Here is a 19,660-nt window from a genome sequence, read left to right as displayed (position 1 = left end):
TGTCTTTCTTTTGAAAAGATACACCTACATTGTTTATTTAATTTGTATGGTAGGCAAAACTTAATCATGGGTCACAGGGATGTTAGTATGTTAAGGCTCTGTTTTATTTGAAGAAAGGGCTCTCTTTATTTCATAGCTAGAGCCACGTTTTAAATTATTATAGCACTGTGCTGCTCAATTCAAAGGATGACAAAAGGGTCTAGGATCAGGTGTTGATGGCAAAAAAAAAAAAAAAAAAAAAAACTGATCAAAGAGAACTGTGTGGGAAGAAGCTGGGAACCTAAGATTTCAAAGCAGGAAAGTACAGAGCTGGAGTTATAATGCAGAGAAGGAAAACAGTCACACAGAAGACACAATGTCACTCTACACTCTGTATTCAGGTTTCCTAGGGTTGTCTAATATGTAAAGCCTGTTGCAGCCCAGGCCCAAATCCAGCAAAACTTTTTTAAGTTGTCTATGAGTGGGAATGGAGCTGAGGCAGGAACAGGGGTAGGAGAACTACTTACAGTAAAAATTGTATATTTGCTTCATAGTTCTCAATAGTATATTACAAATTACATATCCTTGATTTGAAGGGGTAAATTAATTTTGTATAGTTTAAACTTGATTTTACTTATTTGCTATTAACTAAGACATTCAGTTATCTTTTGAGAGTTGCATATCAGTTATATTTTAATTATTTTAACCCTTATTATCTGAAGACTCACACATATTGGAATGTTTTCTATTTTAACAGAACCATGAGGTTTTAAGATGTTCTTCATGGGTGGCTGAGGTATTCTCCTATTTATTTGGAAGAACTTGAAAATTATTTTATTGTTGCCTGTAGGTTTATTTTGTTTGGCTAAAGCCATCATAAACTTCATTATTCAGTGAGGCTCTTTCAAACTCTTTAGATTGTGTTGTATATCATCTCAATTGTTAGCTTTTAAATGAAATTTTTTAATGTGGTTAACTGAGATAAGTGAACACAATGGCAAATTCTCAAAATAAAAACTGAATTTTTTAAGTGGCTAACTGAGATAAGTAAACACGATGGCAAAATACATACATTCCATTGCTTCTTCTGCTATGTTCTTTTCAATGTTAAATATTCTGTAATTCTAGTAACTGTGTAATTATATATATATATATATATATATATATATAGAGAGAGAGAGAGAGAGAGAGAGAGAGCACCAAGTTTTATTGTTGCATTCACCTCTTAGAGATTCTCTGTTTTCCAAGCAATAATTTATATGGTTTCAGTTTTAATTTAGAATACTTAAAATGTCATTTAGCTTGGTTTATTGCATGTAATAACCACCAATGAATATTTCTTGTGTGAAGAGATTTTAGTTTAGTAATATTAATATTGAAAAAACAATAGAAATATGCTTGCTATTTTGCTGTTTTCTATAAACGATGCTTTGATGTGCTAAGTAGTCTTTAGTTTCCCAGCTTTGGTCCTACTCACTCTTCTAGACTCAAGTGTTACCTCCTAAAAGGTGTCTTCCTGGAGCCCTAAAGCTGGGATCTTCCCATCCTGAGTGCTTCCTGTGCGTATCTCTCTTCCTGCAGTTGTCGTGCTATTTTGTATTAATGCTGCTCTCTCTCTGTGGCCGTTTTTTTCCACCAGACTGTTAACTTCTTAAGGGCCAAAAATATAAATTTTAATTCTTGTACTCTCCATGCCCGGAATAAAAAATGTGCTACATAAGTATTTCTAGAATCAATGGACAAATGAAAATGTTGTCTATTTTGCTAGACGACGATCTATGATTCCACACCTGTATAAATGAACAAATGTGGCTATGTCATGTCAAAGTTAAAATACTCTAGAAGATGGGGTTGTTCCTTCCTCATTTTAATGTAGCCCTCTATATATACCCCAACATTTCGATCAAGCAACTTTAGTGCAAGATAAATGTAACTGTCTGGGGAGATAATTTGTAATAACCTTTTTTTGAGAATTTGAGAATTATTTCAGTTAACCACATTAAAAATTCAATTTAAAAAAAGGTTTTAAGGACTTTATTATCAGAAGCATAGCTGCCATTGTGTATATGAGTACATGTGTGTTTCTCTTTACTGTCAAGTTTTTCTGATTAGAAGTAAAATTACATTCCTTTTGGATATTTTGGTGTAAGACAAACCTATTTTTAAAATGGCATATCAGCACTCTTAGCATCCAAGTGATACTCTGTATCCTCTTTGAAAAAACTGTATGTGACTAGACTGGTTCTCTAGGTTCTCACACACCATGTCCCCCTAGCATTTGTAGGTGGGACCACTTATTTCATCAGAGGTGCAGACATTTCCAAGATGCGGGACTGGCCTGGCTCATACCTCTAGGTCACAGGAGTGTCTCATGCTCTGGATCAGGGAGCAATTATGCTGTCTCTATAATAGGCCTTGCTGCCAATGTTGCTTTTACCTTGGTACTCCGGTTTTTAGTGCCAGGCTTTATAATTTTTCTCCATAATTCTTTCTAGGTATTAGATTCTGTACCAGAAAAATCACTTTCAATGAACTAAAGTTCCTGAACTTATTTTCTCCGAACAAGGTCTTGGACAGCTGCTTTGCACATTCTCTAATGCATTCTTATGCTTAATATAAGAATATTGATTATCTATTTGCACCAGGTATGAAGGCTTTACATAGACCACCTCATTTAGAATATTTTATTTAATCCAATGAATACCATTCAAACTAAACACTTGTGAGTATTTCTTGTGGGCGTTGATTGTAGGGTCCAGTATTAGGCTCACACAAGACAGCAAGCCTAGAGATGGGTATCTACCAGTCAGATCTTCATTACTCTTTCCCATCTAGGGGCTCACAAGTCCATTAACACCTACATGTTTAATGGCCACTACAATATCTGGTATCAGGGGCCTACATTGCAACGAAATGGGGTCAATTGCTTTTCTGAACCCTATGAAATCAAGACACAAATATACAGTAGGCTCCCTTCTCCTTGGGCTTTAAAAAATTTTTTTCATAATAAAAATGAAAAATGGGATTGCCGCCTTCATCAGCGCTAACCTATATCTTTGGAACTTTTTTTTCCAACCAACTATACCATTCTGTTAATATACTCACATCGTTTTACTTGGTTCTTAGACTCAAATTTTTCTCCTAAGAGCACTAGCTTTAATCCTTAGACTCAGACACATTGTAATACTTTCACCTTGTAAATCACTTTGGCTGATTTTCTAACATTTTCCCTCTGGCATCAGGCACAGTGATGTAAGAACTCAGAACTCTCTGTGCTATCATCACAGACCTAAAATCCTGTCACATGCCTGGCCTGGTCCCCCACTAAGTCACAGAACAGGATATTCTCTCTTTTCCTTTTCTACATGAAACTCCAAATTTTTTAGATACAGAATTTTCTGAGATATTCATTTGTATCTCTCCCTTCTGTATCTCCTTTTATCCCTCTTCCAAGTAGATACTAAGGCCTTTGAATTTCCTTGTCAAAAATATTCATTTTTAGGGGACAAAACCAAAAGCTGCTTGAGACCAACCACTCTCACTGTCTTTTGTAAAAGCTAACGTTATTGAAAAAATGATGCTAATGACCTGGAGAAAAATTGAAAAAGAATGGACTATTTTTAACAGTGAGAATTGTGGGAATGATCTCCAGCTTCTAGGAAGGAGACATGAGGCTGGTAAGATGACAAAGACCTGGGTTCCCACTAATAAGGGGAGACCCATTACAGAAGGAATAGAAGTTAAAAGAACCGCAAGAGCAGATAGTGGTGGCTTGCACTGACAGCAACAACTTTATAATCATAGCCTCAGGCCTGTCAGTTGGATAGTTAAGTCTCTGAATGCCACTGAAGACTTTTGGAAAGGCAGAGAGATGACAGTACTTCAGACTCCCTGAAAGCAGGCTGCCAAGACGGTGGAAATTGATTTAAAATGGAAAAGCATAGTCCTGGGTCTTCCCTCAATGTGGGGCTCTGTGCATGTGTGCAGATAGTATGATGTAAAGGAAGAAACCACCAGCTCTCACACTCTAATGAAAAATAAATTCAAAAATAATTAGAAAGAAATGGTTTACCCAAATGAGAAGGAACAAGAAAAATAATTCTGGCAACATGAAAAAACAGTATTATAACATCTCCAAAAGGTAACACTAGCTCTCCAACAATGGATCCAAACCAAGATGAAATCTTGAAATACCAGATAAAGAATTCAAAAGGTTGATTAATAAGTTACTCAAGGAGATACAAAAGAAAAGTAAAAACCAACATAAGAAAATTTTTTTAAAATTCAAGATATAAACAAAACATTTTCTAAACAGATAGATAGATGTTTTAAGGAAAAACCAATCAGAACTTCTGGAAGTGAGAGACACATTTAAGGAATGACAAAATTCACTGGAAAGTTTTAACGGTAGATTAGATTAAATAGAAGAAAAAAAATTAAGAGGTCAAAGAGTAGGCTTTTGAATTAACCCAATCAGATAAAAATAATGAAAAGAGAATCAGAAGAAATGAACAAAGTCTCCAAGAAATATGTGATTATATAAAATTTCCAAACCTAAGAATCATTGGTATTCCTGAGGGAGAAGATAAAGCAAAAAGTTTGAAAATTTTATTTGAGAAAATAATTGGCAAAAATTTCCCTTGCTGGAGATTTAGATACCCAAATACAAGAAGCTGAAAGTACTCCTAAGAGATACGCTGTAAAGAGGTCATCACCAAGGCATATAGTCATCAGGCTATCTAAAGTCAATGTGAAATAAATAATTTTAAGAGCAGTGACAAAATTATAACCTATAAAGGACAACCTATCAGATTAACAGCAGACTTCTCAGCAGAAGCCTTACAAGCCAGAAGGGATTGGGGTCCTATTTTTACCCTCCTTATAGAGAATAACTGTAAGCCAAAAATTTCATATCCAGCAAAATAAAGTTTTGTAAAGAAGCATAAAGCACTTCTCAGAAAAGCAAATGCTGAAAGAATTTGTCACTACCAGACCAGCCCAACAAGAAATGTTAAAAGGAATTCTAAATCTTGAAACAAAAGGTCAATATGGACCAAAACCTCTTGAACACATAAAATTCATAGGGCCTGTAAAACAATAACATAATGAAGGAAACAAAGTTGCTAGGGAACAATTAACATGATGACTAGAATAGTACCTCACATCTCAATATTAAATGGTTTAAATGTTCCACTTCAAAGATACAGATTGGCAGAATGGATTTTAAAAATCACAAACCAAATATCTCCTGACTTCAAAAGACACATCAGCAGGTAAGGATTCTTATAGACTCATGGTAAAGGGATGGAAAAAGATATCCCATATAAATGAAAACCAAAAGTGAGCAGGAGTCACTATTTTTATGTCAGATAAAACAGACTTCAACACAATAACAGTAAAAAAGAGACAAAGAATGTCATTATATAATGATAAAAGGATCAATCCAATAAGAAGAAATAATAATCCTAAATATATATTCATCTAACTGTGGAGTTCTCAGATTCATAAAACAATTACTATTAGACCTAAGAAAAGAGATAGACAGCAACATAATAATAGTGGGGTTGAGGGAGAGTGGCCATGAAGGGTAGTCTGACCAGAAGTAGTTACTGTGTATGGTTCTCATGGAGAAGAATGGAAGGGGTGAGTAAATACAGCACCTTCAACTGAAACATCCAGGTACTTACATTGAAACTTATCAAGGAAACATTTCAGCCCAAGGAGAATGGAGAAAAACAAGGCCGGGTAAAGGCCCACCCAGGGAGCCAAAGAGAAGCTCCTCTGCCCAGAGAAGCAGGAAATGAGTGTGCAATCCTGGAAACCCATGCTTCTCCCACGGATCTTTGCAACCCTCAGGTCAGGGGACCTCCTCATGAACCCACCCCACCAGGGCCTTTGGTTTGACACACAGAGCTACCTGTCTCAGTAAAGCAGCCACTCATGCATGCATGGAGACCCAGGAGCTTTAGATACTCTGGCTTTCCAGGCATCCCAGTAAAATTAGCTGCAACTTTGTCAAAGTCTGAGATTCGAACCCCATACATACCCCTAGAAAAGAGGATGAATCCAAGGAGCTGAGCAGTGATGGTTTGCAGGCTCTGCTTCCACAGCATGTAACAGGATAAGACCCAGTGGCTTGGAATTCCAGGCAGCCATTGGTAACAGCATTGCACTTCTCTAGGACTGACCTCCCAGGGGCTGGGGCAGACCACCAATCTCTGCTGCTGGGGTGCCTTAGCCATTATGGCCTTTGGGGTTTGGAGAGTCCAAATCAACTGAAGGCAAAAGGGGTCCCCCAGCACAGCACAGCTACTCTATCAAAGCATGGCCATACTGCTTCATTAAGTGGGTCTGCAATCCCATTCCTCCCTACTAGGTGGGATCTCCGAATCGGGGCCTCCATCCACCCCCACCAAAAAATTCCCTGGGACAGAGCTACCAGAGGAAGGGGCAGGCTGCTATCTTTCCTGTTTTACAGTCTTCACTGGTGAATCTCCAGGTACTAGAAAATCTGAGTTGACTAGGCTCTAGAGTGGACCCCCAGCATAGCACAGCAGCCCTGAGGAAAAGTGACCAGAATGTTACATGGGTACTCATTCCCCTGTCTCTTCACCAGGTGGGTCCTCTAGGTCTGGGCCTCCAGTCACTCCCTGCCAGAGTGATTGAGCCAGTAGCAACTCAGCAACTCCCTGGACAGAGCCTTTATGGGCAAGTGAAAGCCTATCTGCCACTGCCTCTGCAGTGGAGAGATCCTTGCTACCCTTGGACTAACAAAGGAGCAAAGACCCTAAGTACCTTATCCACACCTCCAACAGGCTGCAGCCGACCCAAGGAGAGAAGGCAAATCCATCTCCCACAATAGGGTCCCACACCCCCCAATTCTTGTCACCAGACAGGGAACCCCTGGCTTAGGCCCACAGCACAAACCAGGACTAATTATACTGAGTGATTGTTGACTCGCATCTTTCTGGGGTTGAGCCCCCAGGAGACAAATAAAGTGACAGACCAGCAGGCCAGCTCAAGTTGTGTACAGAGGGTTTGGTGCAGGAGAGTCTGTAGTGGAGAAATGGCCAAGGGTGGTCATTTTTCTAGGCTCAACTTGTTCCATAAAAGAAAGTAATCCTTGGGGAATTATCAAACCTGATCTCTGTAAGGCAGTCTTGTACATCAGATAAGACTGGTCCAACCTGAGAACTCCTTAGTCTGCTGGCCTCTTTTGGGGTCCCAGCCTGGCCACACCTGCTTACAGGGAAGTCTTGGGTGCCCTGGGGGCCCATACCATAGCTTCTGTGCTGGTGGACCATGCCCAACCAGTGAAGAGTTCCAGCAAGGCAACCACTAAGGCCATGCACCAGCCCTCACACTTTCTCCCCATACTGCAGCGTCCCCTGTGCCCATGACATTTCCCCACATCACTTTGCCGGCACTTGTCTGCACTGGCAGGTGTTGCTTTAATTGCCCCACCAGTATGTGGGATGGGGTGCTGGCCACCTCCCACACAGGTGGCCAGCACCCCATCCCAAACCCACACCACATTGTGTGCAACAGCATACACAGTCTCCATCAGGGGCACTACCCACTCCCCATCCAACTGCCTTGTGTCTGCCAATGTGGTGAATTCCCACAGGGAGGCAGGCACCCCTACACCCACTGGCACTTAATTGTAGCTGTTGCACCTTGGTTTCCCTGGTGTAGTAGACTTCAAACCTCAAGGAGCCAGAGAACAAATTCAGGGCTCAGTACAATTCCCCCAGAGTTACAGCACGCAGTCCAGAAGTTGGGAGCTGAAAGTGCACTCCCTAAAATCCCCAGAAATGAAGCCATATAGCTGAATCTACCTTATATCACAATCAAGCCCTTAAGATCATCGGATATGATAAAAGAAATAAAAAACCATCCAAAGGTCAGCAACCTCAAAGTTTGAAGTTACATAAGCCCACAGAGAAGAGAAAGAATCAGTACAAGAATGCTAAAATCTAATAAAGCCAGAGTGCCTTCTTTCATCCAAATGACTCCATCACCTCTCCAGCAAGGGTTCAAAACTAGGCTGAGGCTGAGATGGCTGAAATGACAGCAGTAGAATTCAGAATGTGGATAGGAACAAAGTTTACTGGGCTACCGGAGTATACCGTAACCCAGTACAAGAAAGTGGAAGATATGATTAAACACTGCAGGAGCTGACAGACAAATAGCCAGTATAGAGAAAAAAATAATCAGCCTGATAGAGCTGAAAAACACACTACAAGAATTTCATAATTCAATCAGAAGTATTAATAGCAGAATAGAACAAGAGGAGGAAAGAATCTCAGAGCTTGAAGACTGTCCTTCTGAAATACAATAGGCAAACAAGAACAGGGAAAAAAGAGTGAAAAGGAATGAACAAAACTGAGGAATGAACAAAGCTAAGTCTATGACTGATCGGTGTACCTGAAAGAGATGGGGAGAACAGAACAAACTTGAAAAACATATTTGGGGATATCACCCATGAGAACTTCCCCAACATAGCTAGAAAGGTCAACATTCAAATTCAGGAAATGCAGAGATCCCCAGTAAGACACTCCACAAGAAGATAATGCCCAATATACGTAATCATCAAATTCTTAAGGGTCAAAATGAAGAAAAAATGTTAAAAGACAGCAAGAGAGAAAGGCCAGGTCACCTACAGACTAACAGATCACCTGTCAGACTAACAGCAGACCTCTCAGCCATAACCCTACAAGCCAGAAGAAATTGGGGGCTAATATTCAACATTCTTAAAGAAAAGAAATTCCAATCCAGAATCTCTTATGTGGTCAAACTAAGCTTCATAAGTGAAAAAGAAATAAGATCCTTTTCAGATAAGCAAATGCTGACAGAATTCGTCACCACCAGGCCTGCCTTGCAATAGCTCCTGAAGGAAGCACTAAATATGGAAAAGAAAGACCTTTACCAACCACTATAAAAACACAGTGAAGTACAAAGACTAGTGACAATATAAAGCAATGACATAAACAAGTCTGCAAAATAACCAGCTAACATCATGATGACAGGTCTAAATCCATACATATCAATAATAACCTTCAATGTAAATGGACCATATGTCCCAACTAAAAGACACAAAGTGGCAAGCTGAATAAAGAACCAAGACCCATCGGTATGATGTCTTCAAGAGACCCATCTCACTTGCAATGATACAGATAGGTTCAAAATAAAGGGATGGAGAAAAATCTACCAAGCAAATGAAAAACAGAAAAAAGCAGGATTGCAATCCTGGTTCCTAACAAAATAGAATTTAAACAAACAAAAAACAACAACAAAAAAGACAAAAAAAAAAAAAAAAAAGACAACGAAGGTCATTACATAATGGTAAAGGGCCCAATTAAACAGGAAACTCTAACCATCCTAAGTATGTGTGCACCCACACAGGGACACCCAGGTACACAAAGCAAGTTCTTAGAGACCATCAAAAAGACTTCAACTTCCACATAATTATAGTAGGAGACTTTAATACCCCACTGACAATATTAGACAGATCATTGAGAGAGAAAGTTAACAAAGATATTCAGGACCTGAACTCAGCTCTAGATCAAATGGAACTAAGAATTTACACAGAATTCACTACCCCAAAACAACAGAATACATATTCTTCTCATTGCCAATGGCACATACTCTAAAATCAATCACATCATCAGAAGTAAAGCATTCCTCAGCAAATGCAAAAGAACTGAAATCATGACAAATAGTCTCCTGGACAGCACAATCAAATTAGAAATCAAGATAAGAAATTCACTCTAAACCATATAATTACATGAAAATTAAATGACCTGTTTCTGAATGACTTTTGTTTTCGTTTGTTTGTGTCGTTTTGAGACAGGGTCTTGCTCTGTTGTCCAGGCTGGAGTGCAAGGGTGCAATCTTGGCTCACTGTAACCTCCTCCCCCTGGGTTCAAGCAATTCTCCTGACTCTGTCTCCTGAGTAGCTGGCATTACAGGCAAGTGGCACCACACCAGATTAATTCTAAATGACTTTTAGGTAAATAATGAAATTAAGGCAGAAATCGAAAAGTTCTTTGAAACAAATGAGAGCAAAGATCCCACATACCAGATTCTCTGGGACACAGCTAAGGCAGTGTTAAGAGGGAAATTCATAGCACTAAATGCCCACTTCAAAAAGTTAGAAAGATATCAGGTTAACAATCTAACATCACAACTAAAAGAACTAGAGATCCAAGAACAAGCAAATCTCAAAGCTCGCAGACAACAAGAAATAACCAAAATCAGAGCTGAACAGCAGGAGATAGAGACAAAAAACAAAAAAAATTCAAAACATCAATGAATCCAGGAGCTGTTTTTTCTGTTTTCCAAAAATTAATAAAATAGACTGCTAACTAGACTAATAAATGAAAAAAATAAAGATTTAAATAAACACAATCAGAAACAACAAATGGGATATTATTAGCACTGATCCCATGGAAATACAAACAACCATCAGAGAATATTAGGAACACTTCTATGCATATAAACTAGAAAATTTAGAAGAAACAGATAAATTCCTGGACATATCCACCTTCCTAAGACTGAACCAGAAGGAAACTGAATCCCTGAACAGAAAAATAAAGAGCTATGAATAAATAACCTACCAACCAAAAAAAGCTGAGGACCATACAGATTCACAGCTGATAAATTCAGATGTACAAAGAAGAGGTGGTACCATTCCTACTGAAACTATTCCAAAAAATTGAGGAGGAGGGACTTCTCCCTAACTCATTCTGTGAGGCCAGCATCATCCTTAAGCCAAGAGCTGGCAGAGATACAACAAAGAAGGAAAACTTCAGGCCAATGTCCTTGATGAACGTCAATGCAAAAGTGCTCAACAAAATGCTTCAAACTGAATCCAGTCACACGTCAAAAAGCTTATCTATCACAAGTAAGTAGGCTTTATCCCTGGGATGCAAGGTTGTTGGTTCAACATATACAAATCAATGAATGTGATTCATCACAGAAACAGAACTGAAGACAAAAGCTACCTGGTTGTCTCAATACATGTGGAAAGGGCTTTTTATAAAAAGTCAACAGTTATTCATGTTAAAAACTCTCAATAAACTTTGAATTAAAGGAACATACCTCCAAATAATAAGAACATATATGACAAGGCCACAGCCAGCATTATGCTGAATGGGCAAAAACTGGAAGCATTCCCCTTGAAAACTGTCACAAGACAAAGATGTCCTCTCTCACCACTCCTATTCAACATAGTATTGGAAGCTCTGGCCAGGGCAATCAGGCAAAAGAAAAAAATAAAGGGGATCCAAAAAGGAAGAGGGAAGTCAAATTATCCCTGTTTGCCGATGACATAATCCTATATCTAGAAAAACCCATAGTATCAGCCCAAAAGCTTCTTAAGCTGGTAAGCAACTTCAGAAAAATCTCAGGATACAAAATCAATGTGCAAAAATCACTAACATTTCTATACACCAACAACAGTCAAGTTGAAAGGCATATCAGGAACAAATTCCCATTCACAATTGCCACACACACAAAAAAAAGAATAAAATGCCTAAAAAAACCTAGGGAGGTAAAAGAGCTTTACAAGAAGAAACTACAAACCACTGCTCAAAGAAATCAGGGATGAAAATAAACAAATGGAAAAACATTCCATGATCATGCGTAGGAAGAATTTATATCATTACAGAGGCCCTACTGCCCAAAGTGATTTATAGATTCTATGCTATGCCTATTAAACTACCATTGACTTTCTTCACAGAACTAGAAAAAGCTATTTTAAAATTCACATGGAACAACAACTAAAAACAAGCCTGAATAGCCAAAGCAATGTTAAGCAAAAAGAACAAAGCTGGAGGCATCATACTACTAGACTTCAAACTATACTACAAGGCTACAGTAATCAAAATAGCATGGTCCTGATACAAAATAGACACGTAGTCCAATGGAATAAAATAGAGAACCCAGAAATAAGACTGCACACCTACAACTGTCTGATCTTTGACAAACCTGACAAAAACAAACAATGGGAAAGAATTCCCTATTCAATAAATGCTGCTGAGATAACTAGCTAGCCATATGCAGAAGATTGAAAGTAGATCCCTTCCTTACACCATATACAAAAATCAACTCAAGATGGATTAAAGACTTAAATGTAAAACCGAAAACTATAAAAACCTGGGAAGACAGCCTAGGCAATACCATTTAGAACATAGACATGGGCAAAGATTTCATGACAAAAACACCAAAAGCAATTGCAACAAAAGCAAAAATGGACACGTGATCTAATTAAACTAAAGAGTTTCTGCACAGCAAAAAAAATGACCAACAGAATAAACAGACAACCTACAGACTGGGAGAAAAATATTGCAAACTATGTATCCAATAAAGGTCTATTATTAATATTCAGTATAAGGAACTTAAATTTACAGGAAAAAAGAAACCACACAATTAAAAAAAAAAAAAGAAACCACAAAAGTAAAAATGACATGAACAGGCACTTTTCAAAAGAAGACATAAATGTGGACAATAATCATAAAAAATGCAAATCAAAACAATAATCAGATATCATCTCACATCAGTCAGAATGGTCATTATTAAAAAGTCAAAAAATAATAGACACCAGCAAAGTTGTGGGGAAGAAGTAATGATTATACATTGTTGGTGGGGGAGTAAATCAGTTCAGCCTTGTGGAAGACAGTATGATGATTCCTCAAAGACCTAAAGACAAAAATATCATTTGACCCAGCAATCATATTACTGGGTATATATCAAAAAAAATAAATCATTCTATTATAAAGATACATGCAAGTATATATTCACTGAAACACTATTCACAATAGCAAAGACATGAAATGAACATAAATGCTCATCAATGATAGAATGGATAAAGAAAATGTGGTACATAATGTACCATGGAATACTATACAGCCATGAAAAAGAAGATCATGTCCTTTGCAGGAACATAGATAGAGCATGAAGCTGGAGACCATTATCCTTAGCAAATTAATGTGGGAACAGTAAACTAAATACCACATGTTCTCACTTATAAGTGGGAGCTAAATGATGAGAAAACATTGACACACAGAGGGGAAAAACACACATGGGGACTATCGAAGAGTGAAGGGTGGGGAGAGGAAGAGGACCAGGTAAAATAACTCATGAGTACTAGGCTTAATACCTGGGTAATTAAATAATCTGTTCAACAAACCTCCATGACACAAGTTTACCTATGTAACAAACCTGTACCCCCTACACTTAAAATAAACTTAAAAAATATCATGGATTTCTTGTGTTAGAAAAAATGAAAATACATCTGAATATTATAATAAAAAAGAAGAAAAAACAGGGAGACAGGAATGATATACATTTAGGGAAGGCAGAAAAAAAGGGCAAAAGGTAGCAATAAGGTAATTCACTACAGAGGAATTCTGAATAATTGATAGTTATACTCAATTGCAATTATAACCAGATAAATAAAATTAAAGCAAAAATAAAATATGTTTATTCCATGAAACATTTTTAATCAGATCTTGATTTGTGTGGGTACATCTCTCTACCTTGATCTTCTTCAGTAATACTTTTAATATTCCTGGTCTTTTATTCTTTCAAATAAAATGTAAAAAGACTTTGTCAAATTAAAAACAAAATAGTGAGGTCTTAAACACTCCAGTGACATCACTAGACAGGTCATCAAGATAGAAAGTCAACAAAGATACACTGGATTTAAACTTCACTCTAGAACAAATAAACCTAATAGAGATATACAGAACAGAACAGAAGAGTATACATTTGTCTCATCAGCACATGGAACATTCTCCAAGATACACCATAGGACACACCACAACACAAGTTTCAATAAATTTTTAAAAATTGAAACCATACCAAGTATCTTCTCAGACCACAGTGAAATAAAACTAGAAATCAATTTCAAAAAGAATCCTCAAAACTATACAAATACATGGAGTTAAACAATCTGCTCTTGAATGATTTTTGGGTTAACAATGAAATAAAGACAGAAATTGAAAATTTATTTGAAAGAATGATAACAGTGACACAAATTATCAAAACCTCTGGGATACAGCAAAAGCAGCACTAAGAGAAAAGTTTAGAGTGCTAAATCCTAATGTCAAAAAGTCTGAATGATCACAAATTGACAACCAATATCACATCTCAACAACTAGAGAAACTAGAAGAAACCAAATCCAAAAGAGCAGAAGAAACGAAATAACAAAGATCATTGCAAAACATAATGAAATTGAAAGAAAAAATATACAAAGATAATGAAACGAAGAGTTGGTTCTTCGAAAAAATAAAGAAACAAAATCAAAAGACCATTAAGTAGATTAACCAAGAGAGAAATTCAAATAAGCTCAATTAGAAATGAAAATGGAGACATTACAACTGACAGCACAGAAATACAAAAGATTATTTGAAAATACTATAAACATCTCTGTGCACAGAAACTAGAAAATCTAGAGAAAATACATAAATTCCTGGACACATATGGCCCTCCTAGTTTGACGCAGGAAGAAACAAAAATTCTGAACAGAGCAATAACAAACAGTGAGATTCCATCAGTGATAAAACACTTAGCAACCAATAAAAAGCCAGATTCACAGTTGATTTCTACCAGACGTTCAAAGAAGAGTTGATACCAATCCTACTGAAACTATTCGAAACCATTGAGAAAAAGGAAGTCCTCCCTAACTCATTCTATGAAGCCAGTATCACCATGATACCAAAGCCAGGAAATTACATAACAAAAAAAGAAAACAACAGACGAATATCTCTCATGAACATAGACACAAAACTCCTCAACAAAATACTAGCAAACTAAATCCAATAGCACATTAAAAAGAATCATCACAATCAAGTGGCTATCATCCCAGAGATGCAAGGAATAGTTCAACATAAACAAATCAATAAATGTGATTCATCACATAAACAGAATTAAAAAGAGAATCTATATGACAAGCTTCATCGATGTAGAAAAAGCATTCAATGAAATCCGGTATCCCTTTATGATAAAAATCCTCAAAAACTAGGAATACAAATTATAAACCTCAAAATGATAAGAGCCATATATGCCAAAACTACAGCCAATATCACACTGAATGGGGAAAAGTTGAAAGCGTTCCTTCTAAGAACTGAAATAAGACGAGGATGCCCACTTTAACGACTTCTATTCAACATGGTACTGGAAGTTCTAGGCAGAGAAATGAGGCAAGAGAAAGCAATAAAAGGCATTCAAATTGGAAAAGAGGAAGTCTTAAACTGTTTACTGCTGATATGATTATATACCTAGAAAACCCTGAAAACTCCTCCAAAAGACTCCTGTATTTGATAAATGAATTCTGTAGTCTATTGTAACAAAATAAAAGGACACAAGTCAGTAGCACTGCTATACACGAATAACGACCAAACTGAGAATCAAATCAAGAACTCAATCATTTTTACAATAGCTACAAAAGATAACTAGGAATATACTTAACCAAGGAGGTAATAAATCTCTATAAGGAGAACTACTAAACACAGCTGAAAGAAATCAGAGATGGCAAAAACAAATAGAAATGTACCCCATGCTCATGAATTAGAAGAATTAATATCATAAAAATGATCAGACCACCTAAAGCAATCTACATGTTCAGTGCAATTCCTATCAAAATACAAAATACCAACATCATTTTTCACACAATTAGATAAAACGGCCTTAAAATTAATATGGAACCAACAAAGAGCTGCAATAGCCAAAGCAATTCTAAGCAAACAGAAGAAATCTGGAGGCATCACAGAACCTGACTTCAAATTATACTACAAGGCTATAGTTACCAAAATACTATAGTACTTGTGTAAAAGTAGAGACATAGACCAATGAAACAGAGTAGAAAACACAGAAATAAAGCCAAATACTTAGAACTAACCAATCATCAACAAGTCATATGGAAACATAAATTGGAGAAAGGACATTTTAGTCTATAAAGGTATTGGGAAAACTGGATAGTCACATGTAGAAGAATGAAACTGGATCCCTATTTCTCACCAAATACAGAAATCAAATCAATGGAGAAAAACTTAAATCTAATACCTGAAACCATAAAAATTCTAGAAGAAAACCTAGAAAAAAACTCTCCTGGACATTAGACTAGGCAAATAATTTATGACTGAGACCTCAAAAGCAAATGCAACAAAACCAAAAATAAATAAATAAATGGGACCTAATTAAACTAAAAAGCCTCTGCACAACAAAATGAATAATCACCAGAGTAAACAGACAACCCACACGACAGGAGACAATATTTCTAAACTATGCATCTGACATAGGACCAATATCCAGTATCTGCAAGGAACTCAAAGAAATTAGCAAGAAAAAAGCAAAAAGTTTAATTAAAAAGTGGCCAAATATATGAATAGACAGTTCTCAAAAGAAGAATTTCAAATGGCGAACAAACGTGAAAAAATACTCAACATCACTAATCATCAGGGAATGCACATTAAAACCAATATGAGATACCACCTTAACCCAGCCAGAATGGCCATTATTAAAAAGTCAAAAACAATAGATGTTGGCATATGTGTGGTCAAAATGGAACAGTTATCCACTGCTATTGTGAATGTAAAATAATATAATCTCCATGAAAAACAGTATTGTGATTTCTCAAAGAACTAAAAGGAGATCCACTGTATTAGTCTGTTTTCACACTGCTATAAAGAAATACCTGAGATGGGGTAATTTATAAATGAGAGAGGTTTAATTGACTCACAGTTCTACATAACTGGGGAAGACTCAGGAAACTTACAATCATGGCAGAAGGCAAAGGGGAAGCAAGGCACCTCTTACATGGCAGCAAGAGAGAGAGAGAGAAAGGAAGTGCCACACTTTTAAACCATCAGATCTCATGAGAACTCTATCAGGAGAACAGCATGGAGGAAACCACCCCCCATGATCCAATCACCATCACCAGGTCCCTCCCTTGACATGTGGGGATTACAATTTGAGATGAGATTTGGGTGGGGACACAGAGCCAAACCATATAATCTACCATTTGGTCCAGCAATCCTACTACTGGGTATCTACTCAAAGGAAAAGAAGTCATTATATCAAAAAGACACCTGCATGCAAATATTATCAAAGGCCAATGCACAATTGCAAAGATATAGAAGTAATCTAAGTGCCCATCAACTGATGAATGAATAAAGAAAATGTGGTATATATACACAGTGGAATATTATTTAGACATAAAATAAAAATAAAATCATGTCTTTTGCAGCAATGTGAATGGAACTGGAGGTCATTATCCTAAGTGAAATAACTCAGGAATGGAAAACCAAATACTGTAGTTTTTTGCTTATAAGTGGGAGCTAAGCTAGGGGTACACAAAGGCATACAAAGTAGTATAGTGGACATTGCAGACTCAAAAGGTAGAAAGGTGGGAGAAGGATGAAGATTAAAAATGATATATTGGTGTTGTCTCTGAGGCCTCTGTTCTGTTCCATTGGTCTATTATGGTACCAGTACCATGCTGCTTTGATTACTGCAGCCTTGTAGTATAGTTTGAAGTCAGGTAGTGTGATGTCTCCAGCTTTGTTCTTTTTGCTTAGAATTGACTTGGCTATGCAGTCTCTCTTTTGGTTCCATGTGAAGTTTAAAGTGGTTTTTTCCAGTTCCATGAAGAGGGTCATAGGTAGCTTGATGGGGATAGCTTTGAATCTATAAATTACTTTGGGCACTATGGCCATTTTCACAATATTGATTCTTCCTAACCTTGAGCATGGAATGTTTTTTCGTCTGTTTGTGTCCTCTCTTATTTCCTTGAACAGTGGTTTGTAGTTCTCCTTGAAGAGGTTCTTTATATCCTTTGTTAGTTGTATTCCTAGGTATTTTATTCTCTTTGTAACAATTGTGAATGGCAGTTCGTTCTTGATTTGGCTCTAAGCCTTTTATTGGTGTATAGGAATGCTTGTGATTTCTGCACATTGAGTTTGTATCCTGAGACTTTGCTGAAGTTGCTTATTAGTTTTAGGAGATTTTGGGCTGAGACAATGGGGTATTCTAAATATACAATCATGTCATCTGCAAATAGAGACAATATGACTTTCTCCTTTCCTATTTGAATACCCTTTATTTTTTTTTATTGCCTGTTTGCTCTGGCTAGAACTTCCAATACTATATTGAATAGGAGTGGTCAGAGAGGGCATCCTTTTCTAGTGCCAGATATCACAGGGAATGCTTCCAGTTTTTGCCCATTCAGTATGATATTGGCTGTGGGTTTGTCATAAATAGCTTTTATTATTTTGAGATATGTTTCATTGATACCTAATTTATTGAGAGTTTTTGGTATAAAGGGCTGTTGAATTTTGTTGAAGGCCTTCTCTTCATCTATTGAGATAATCATGTGGTTTTTGTCTTTGGTTCTGGGGATCTACAACAATGTGATCTTTGACAAACCTGACGAAAACAAGCAATGGGGAAAGGATTCCCTGTTTAATGAATGATGTTGGGAAACTGGCTAGCCATGTGCAGAAAGCAGAAACTGGACCCTTTCCTGACACCTTACACTTAAATTAACTCCAGATGGATTAAAGACTTAAATATAAGACCTAACACCATAAAAACCCTAGAAGAAAACCTAGGCAAAACCATTCAGGACATAGACATAGGCAAGGATTTCATGACTAAAACACCAAAAGCATTGAAAACAGAAGCCAAAATAGACAAATGGGTTCTAATTAAACTCCAGAGCTTCTGCACAGCAAAAGAAACAATCATTAGAGTGAATTGGCAACCAACAGAATGGGAAAAAATATTTGCAATCTACCATCTGACAAAGGACTTATATCCGGAATCTACAAAGAACTAAAACAGATGTACAAGAAAAAAAACAAGCCCATTCAAAAGTGGACAAAGTATATGAACAGTCACTTTTGAAAAGAAGACATTTATGAGGCCAACAACCATATGAAAAAATGATCATCATCACTGGTCATTAGAGAAATGCAAATCAAAACTACATTGAGATACCATCTTACACCAGTTAGAATGGCGATCATTAAAAAATCTGGGCCTGGCGCAGTGGCTCAAGCCTGTAATCCCAGCACTTTGGGAGGCCGAGGCAGGTGGATCACCAGGTCAAGAGATCGAGACCATCCTGGTCAACATGGTGAAACCCCGTCTCTACTAAAAATACAAAAAATTAGCTGGGCATGGTGGTAAGTGCCTGTAATCCCAGCTACTCAAGAGGCTGAGGCAGAAGAATTGCCTGAACCCAGGAGGCGGAGGTTGCGGTGAGCCGAGATCGCGCCATTGCACTCCAGCCTGGGTAACATGAGTGAAACTCCGTCTCAAAAAAAAAAAAAAAAAAATCTGGAGACAACAGATGCTAGAGAGGATGTGGAGAAATAGGAACACTTTTACACTGTTGGTGGGAGTGTAAATTAGTTCAACCATTGTGGAAGACAGTGTGGTGATTCCTCAAGGACCTAGAAATAGAAATTCCATTTGACCCAGCAGTCCCATTACTGGGTATATAGCCAAAGGATTATAAATCGTTCTATTATAAAGAGACATGCACACGTATGTTCATTGTGGCACTGTTTACAATAGAAAAGACCTGGAACCAACTCAAATGCCCATCGATGATAGACTGGACAATGAAAATGTGGCACATGTACACCATGGAATACTATGCAGCCATAAAAA

Source organism: Sapajus apella, unplaced genomic scaffold, assembly GCF_009761245.1.
Source record: "Sapajus apella isolate SASKATOON/1434 unplaced genomic scaffold, GSC_monkey_1.0 scaffold7, whole genome shotgun sequence".
In the NCBI taxonomy this organism is placed as follows: Eukaryota; Metazoa; Chordata; class Mammalia; order Primates; family Cebidae; genus Sapajus; species Sapajus apella.
The sequence above is the reverse complement of the archived record's forward strand: the minus strand, read 5'-3'. Positions refer to the sequence as shown.